At 40.1% G+C, this 6,006-nt stretch overlaps 1 protein-coding gene across 1 annotated transcript in view; it reads right to left on the bottom strand.

Moving 5' to 3' along the window:
* LOC106810562 (la-related protein 4-like) overlaps nucleotides 1-4,893 on the bottom strand; it is a 71,810-nt gene extending 66,917 nt beyond the window's left edge. The window contains exon 1 of the mRNA XM_014813983.1: nucleotides 4,687-4,893. The gene's annotated coding sequence lies outside the window, so the exon portion shown is untranslated. The remainder of the gene's footprint in view (nucleotides 1-4,686) is intronic.
* Nucleotides 4,894-6,006: the final 1,113 nt, after the last annotated feature.

The following is a 6,006-nucleotide window of genomic DNA, read 5'->3' as shown; positions in this document are numbered from 1 at the left end:
TCCCCTCCTCCTCCCCTCACTACCTTCTCTCTCGTCCTCTACCTTCTCTCTTTCCTCCTGTACCACCTTCTCCCCTCCTCATATACCTCGTCCCTCTTCCTCTATTTCGATCCGTGAATTGAATCATTCGATCCGTGAATCGAATCATTCGATCCGTGAATCGAATCATTCGATCCGTGAATCGAATCATTCGATCCGTGAATCGAATCATTCGATTCGTGAATCGAATCATTCGATCCGTGAATCGAAGCATTCGATCCGTGAATGTTAAATGTGATAAAATCAACCATAAAACAAAAAATCGAATTATGAAACAAAATACATGCCATACCAATGGGCATAATTCAATGAGGCCTAACAAATAATATAATCATAATTAACATGCATGTGAAAACAAACCTCTGTAGTCATACTTGCGTAAATCAAATAACATACATTATTTGATATCGCTTGCACTGCTCAATACTACTGTAGTAGACCATGTGACTGAATTATTGATTCCTCCGCAGGCCTTACAGTGATCATGCCTGCAGGGCTCCAGATGGTAAGATGGCTTGCACTCTGATTGGGGAATACCGTGTCAGTTATGTGAGGTGGGTGTGCTCACTCATTCACAGACACATGCGCCCCTGCCAGCATCGTAACATTTGGTCGCACTTATGTTACACTTTGGTCGCACCTATGTTGGTATGCACTTATGGCATACACACACATTATATTAATTTACATCGTGGGTTCTACAACATTACGGGAAAATTTCCTCAGGAACATCTCCAATTATATACTGGTATTAAATGGGGAATACAGTATATATTGATCACTATTCATTATTTCCAGTGATTTACATATATATAATCAAGAGCTAATATTATAATACGGTATTATGTACTCTTGATATAATTCTGCCACACCCCTGTACACCGCTCATACACCGTGTGCAAAATTACCTACTGCATGAACTGTGAATCAGCAAAGGTAGCTATGAAGATTACTAACAATACATGGTCAAGACACGCAGAGCAGAGTTGATAAACATTCCTATACCCGCAAATGTGACTTAAATATAGTACCAGACGAGACTAGCTAGGCTTTGCTGTGGAAATGCAGCTATTTTAGGCTGTACACACTTCTACAGTGGACACAACTTTCACGTAACGAAATGTACAAGGCCAGATTTATAATGAAACGTATGCAAAAAAAACTTCCCTGACTAAATTCCCATGGAGAATAGCATGAGTATTTCCACATTCCTCTTCTATGCAGTATAGCACATCATGTATTGTATGCATAAAGTTAAATGATCTAGTGTGGCGCGCCATCAGTCCATTTCACACGCTCATAACCACCCCAAAGCAGGCTGCGCACGTGTAAATACGCAGACGCACTGGCACATACAGTAAACGCTGTGATATCCGACAACTCCAAGATCAGAGGGTTGCCGGATACGACAATTTTCTGGATATTACAGTGTTATACGTCATGTACCTACTAAAAAATGTTACCTTATTTTCAGGATTACAAAACAAACGAAAAAATCCAGAAGAATAGTACACTATATTACAGAATATTTACAACGAGAACAGTATGTTATACTCACTGACGAATTTGCACATACATGTGCACACGCACACAAACACGTGCACGCACTGACAGTGACACAAAGATGACACTGATACAAAGCTAATTACGAAAACAAAATTGGTTCCAATACTATATAACCTAGATAGTAAAATCCATTTACAATTAGTCAGATCTGCTCAAAAGTTACCAGTCCTGGACTGGGGGACACCAGCTACTTTCAACACAACACATAAACGTAAACATACATAAATTAAGTTGTGTTGGAATTACTGGTGTACAGTCCATTATAACTGCAGACATCTGAATAATTATATATAGCTTGGATTATCTCAAAACATCCCGACATCAGTAGCCAAAAATGTCAGATGAACAATCTCAACATTGCAGGCTACCTTAGGAGTGTCACTCATTACACCTCATATATAACCCCTGAGAAGATTTATTATAGACAAAATCTAAGCGGTAGGTGATGCATGGTACATTTTATAAACATAAGTAATCTTTGCTCTTGATCCAGTAAATAATACAATGCACTGAGTGAAGTGTGATGTATGTGTGTATATATATATGGTAGGAAAAAATATAGCAATATGTGAAACGGTAACAAAACATATTTATTGCATTTGGGTAAGATCAATCCACCAGAATATATACCTGCTACAACCAATTCACTACGCCTGAAGGTCAATGCGAACATTGGCCCCTCTAGGCCAATATACTCAATGATTGACTGCATTCCTGAAGGTAACAATTTCTTTTATTATATGTGTAGTATGCTACCTTTACTGAGTCTGTAGTTTTTTCTACCTTGATTTCTTTAAACCTTTCTCAGAAAGCATTGCACATTGTAGCATCAGCTGCCTAGGGACACAATAATTTTACATGCGCTGATCGTCTGAAAACACATTACACAGTCAATCTAAGATTTGTAATGAGCTGATTAGTTGAAAATAGCTCACGCAGTCACTCAAATCCGTCAATCAATGATTTCAATTAAAATTTAGCATGTGTTTACAGGTAAATACAATTATTTAACCATGGCAGGGTTCTCCAAGCTTTTTCATTATAGCATGGGGTGCTGCCTTTACGGTCCTAGTTGCAAATCGCCGAAGGCGGTTTGCGTGCTAGGGGGGTCCGGGGGCTATGATATTTAGCATGGCGGCTATGATATTTTGAGTGGCGGGTGCATTTTAGGATGGCGGGGCTCGACGATAGCCTGGCGGGCCGCCAGGCTATAAGTGCTATTGGAGAACCCAGCATGGACAGGTGACAGGGTCTCAACCAATCACACATGTATATATATACAAATTTATAATATAATAATAATAATATATATATTAATATATTATATTATATTATAATTAAGTCTAGTAAATAATGTAAACCAAAATATACAAATTAAAATCAATAATTTGATAAAAAAATATCTGGGGGGCGTTGGCAGACACATCGCAAAGTTAATGCTAATCAATGCCAAGACAGCACTGACGCCTAATGTTAATGTTACGAGAATAGCGTTGACAGAAATGCATCACAGAGCTCTATGAGAAAACTTACGAGTATATGCATATTACAACGGTTGACCACATATAAATAATATATTATGAAAAAACCACATGGTCATGAACTTATTCTGCACTGCAAGACATGATTCTGCACAATAACACAAGATGCGAGCATCATGACCCGGTTTTCTTATACATAAGAGGCACAGTGGTACACCGCGTTGTCAAATTTAACATCATCGTTGTCAGGGTGCCCCAAATGCAGTTTAAGACATTCAAATTTTTACAATTTTGCTGGGGGAAACTTCCTCCCCCCCCCAGCGAAAGGGGGAGTTCCCCCTCTCCCTCCTCCGTCCGCCTGCAGCGTCCCCATGCGTGCCTTTGAATCCCTCGTGCACATTTTTTTCCCAAACTGGCCATTACCTCCTTTGTCTAATTTTCCCTCAGAAGAAACCCTGATGATTCGTCAAAATATCCAAAACAAGAGGAGGATGACTCCTAAAGGGGAGACTTTTAAAGTATTTATTTTATTTTTTATAAAGTATTTATATTATTTCCACTGGTCGTCCATCGTCCGAATTGAGCTCGTCCATGTTTGCATACGTCATCGTCATATGAACGTCATTCTAATGATGGTTGGTGACATCAACGTCATAGCTAGAACCGAACAGCTGATTGTGTTTGCACTTTACCATTGCCAAAAATAATATAAATAGAGCGTAAATCAGGGGGAAAAGAGGAGTTCGATTTGAGGAGTGGTAGCGTAAATAAATAGTTAGAGAGAATAAGGTTCGATAACTTCGATTTGGTGAAGCTAAATGACAGTTCTATTTGGAAGACTAAGGGATATAGTAAGTAACCTAGCTGAGTTCGATCTAAGAGTAAATACTGTTGTTTCTTGTACGTTGTTAATAGTTTACTAAAGATATATCTCTTCCGTTACCGAGAACTCATTGTTTCTACTCTCTATCATTGACTAATTTGTAGGTGGGTTTAACGTGCGGCGATGACACATCATAAACCCCTAGACACAACTGACGAATACGGTAGAGATACGGTCACAGGCTAGTAATATAGTCGCAAGATTGAACCGCTACACTATAAGTATAACTTGTATAATCTATATTATATATATCATGATTCATGTGTACAACCCCTCTCAGGCCTCTGGCTGTACTAGCCAATAAAAGTAAGATTTAAACTAATATTTCTGTATATTAAAGCACTGAAACTGCAATGTCATTGTTAGTGTTAACGCGAGGACACTGTACTGCCGAATGTCAGGAAGTCCAAGAAACGATAAAAAAATGACTTTGATACACGTGTGACGTGATGTGGGAAACCGAATATGAGTGAGTCAATTTCTGTCACATAGTTATTAGTTATTACACTGATATGGATTTTATGGCGATATAAGTATAATTTGCATTTGAATAGCGTGCAATAATAATGCCATCGAATGACAACAGCAACACTAACAGTAACACCGATTAAACTTAGCCATCGATGGTATGTACACAGTACAGTATAATCCACGTGATGCTTACGAAGGAAAACATGGCTGCCTACATGAATCAACAACTCTACACACTGTACTTACTGCAGCGTGGTCGGATAGATCCCACTTGCTACTCAGGCACGGCTTGTCTTTGCAGCCTCAGAGAAGATAGTGTATTGGTACACTTTGGGTTTCAAAATTAATTTAACACAAATATGCCTGTCAATCCTGTATAAATTTGTTCCAAATAGGACTGCCGGCCTGCTCAACCGCAGGAACCATACGACCGAACAACATCCTCGACTCCTCGTGAGCGTAGGTCTCGCCGCCTGGCGAGTGAAGAGGATGTAATGTCAACACAATTTTTTGTCATTCATGATCACACTGTGCTTCTTTATCAAGTTTATGGGATTAAATAGTTTAAATTAAGGTATTTTTGACGAAACTTGTAGTGTTTTAGCAAGTAATCATCAATTTATAGAAATTCTGATATTGCCGCGCATTATTTGAGCGGCGCGGGAAAGGTAGCCTGGTAGTGGTACTGGTAGTGGTAGGCCTGGCCCTACGTACGTTATGGCATGCCATATATGGCCCTAGCTCTAGGCCTGCGGCAGTTATTGAGTTAATGAACGCGGGCTATAGTACTAGAGCTACCATGGCCCTAAACCGACCAGGCTCTCCGACTGTTACACGACGGAGGAGGGGCCTCTCGCCACGTAGTGTTAAGCGAGATGGGAACTTGTGGCTACCATGGCCCATGGTCACGGTGGCCGTTATGCGAATTTATTTTTCACAACACAGTTCGACTATGCCACTCGTTCGTCGACGTCATTATAGGTTATTACTATTAGGGTTACCGGTTAGGTTAGGAATAGGGTTAGGGTTAGGAAAAAAACTGTTGTGAAAAACAGTTGTTTTCCTAACCCTAACCCTAACCCTAATCCTAACCTAACCAAAAAAATATAAAAAATAAAAAATAAACAGATGCCAGATGGGACTCAAACCATGCAGTGTCAGTGATTTAACCAGCGACCTTCTAGACGTAACGCCTGGGTTCTACGAGCTCGGCTATTCAGCATTATTGAAAACATCACATGACATATATGCTAAATAAGCAAATATCCTGGTCTGTGGTCAAACTGTGTTGTGAAAAATAAATTAGCGGCCGGCATGCCTTATCATGGTTAACAATCTCGCTGTTTCAATGTTAATTGTCAATGTTTATGTTCCATGCTGATATGACAAAGTCAAAAAATGTTCGAAATCACAGAGCTTTTTACTGATGCAGCATAATTTGCTAGCTAGGCGGTTGTTAAGGGCCGGACACACCAGGCGATGCCAGGGCGATGCCATCGGCCGACGCCATCGGCCGATGGCATCGGGCGATGCCATCGGCCGATGGCATCGCGCAGTCGTGGACAC

The sequence above is a fragment of the Priapulus caudatus genome, unplaced genomic scaffold (genome assembly GCF_000485595.1).
Source record: "Priapulus caudatus unplaced genomic scaffold, Priapulus_caudatus-5.0.1 Scaffold17, whole genome shotgun sequence".
In the NCBI taxonomy this organism is placed as follows: domain Eukaryota; kingdom Metazoa; phylum Priapulida; class Priapulimorpha; order Priapulimorphida; family Priapulidae; genus Priapulus; species Priapulus caudatus.
Note: the sequence above shows the minus strand (reverse complement) of the source record. Positions and strands in the feature narration are given on the sequence as shown.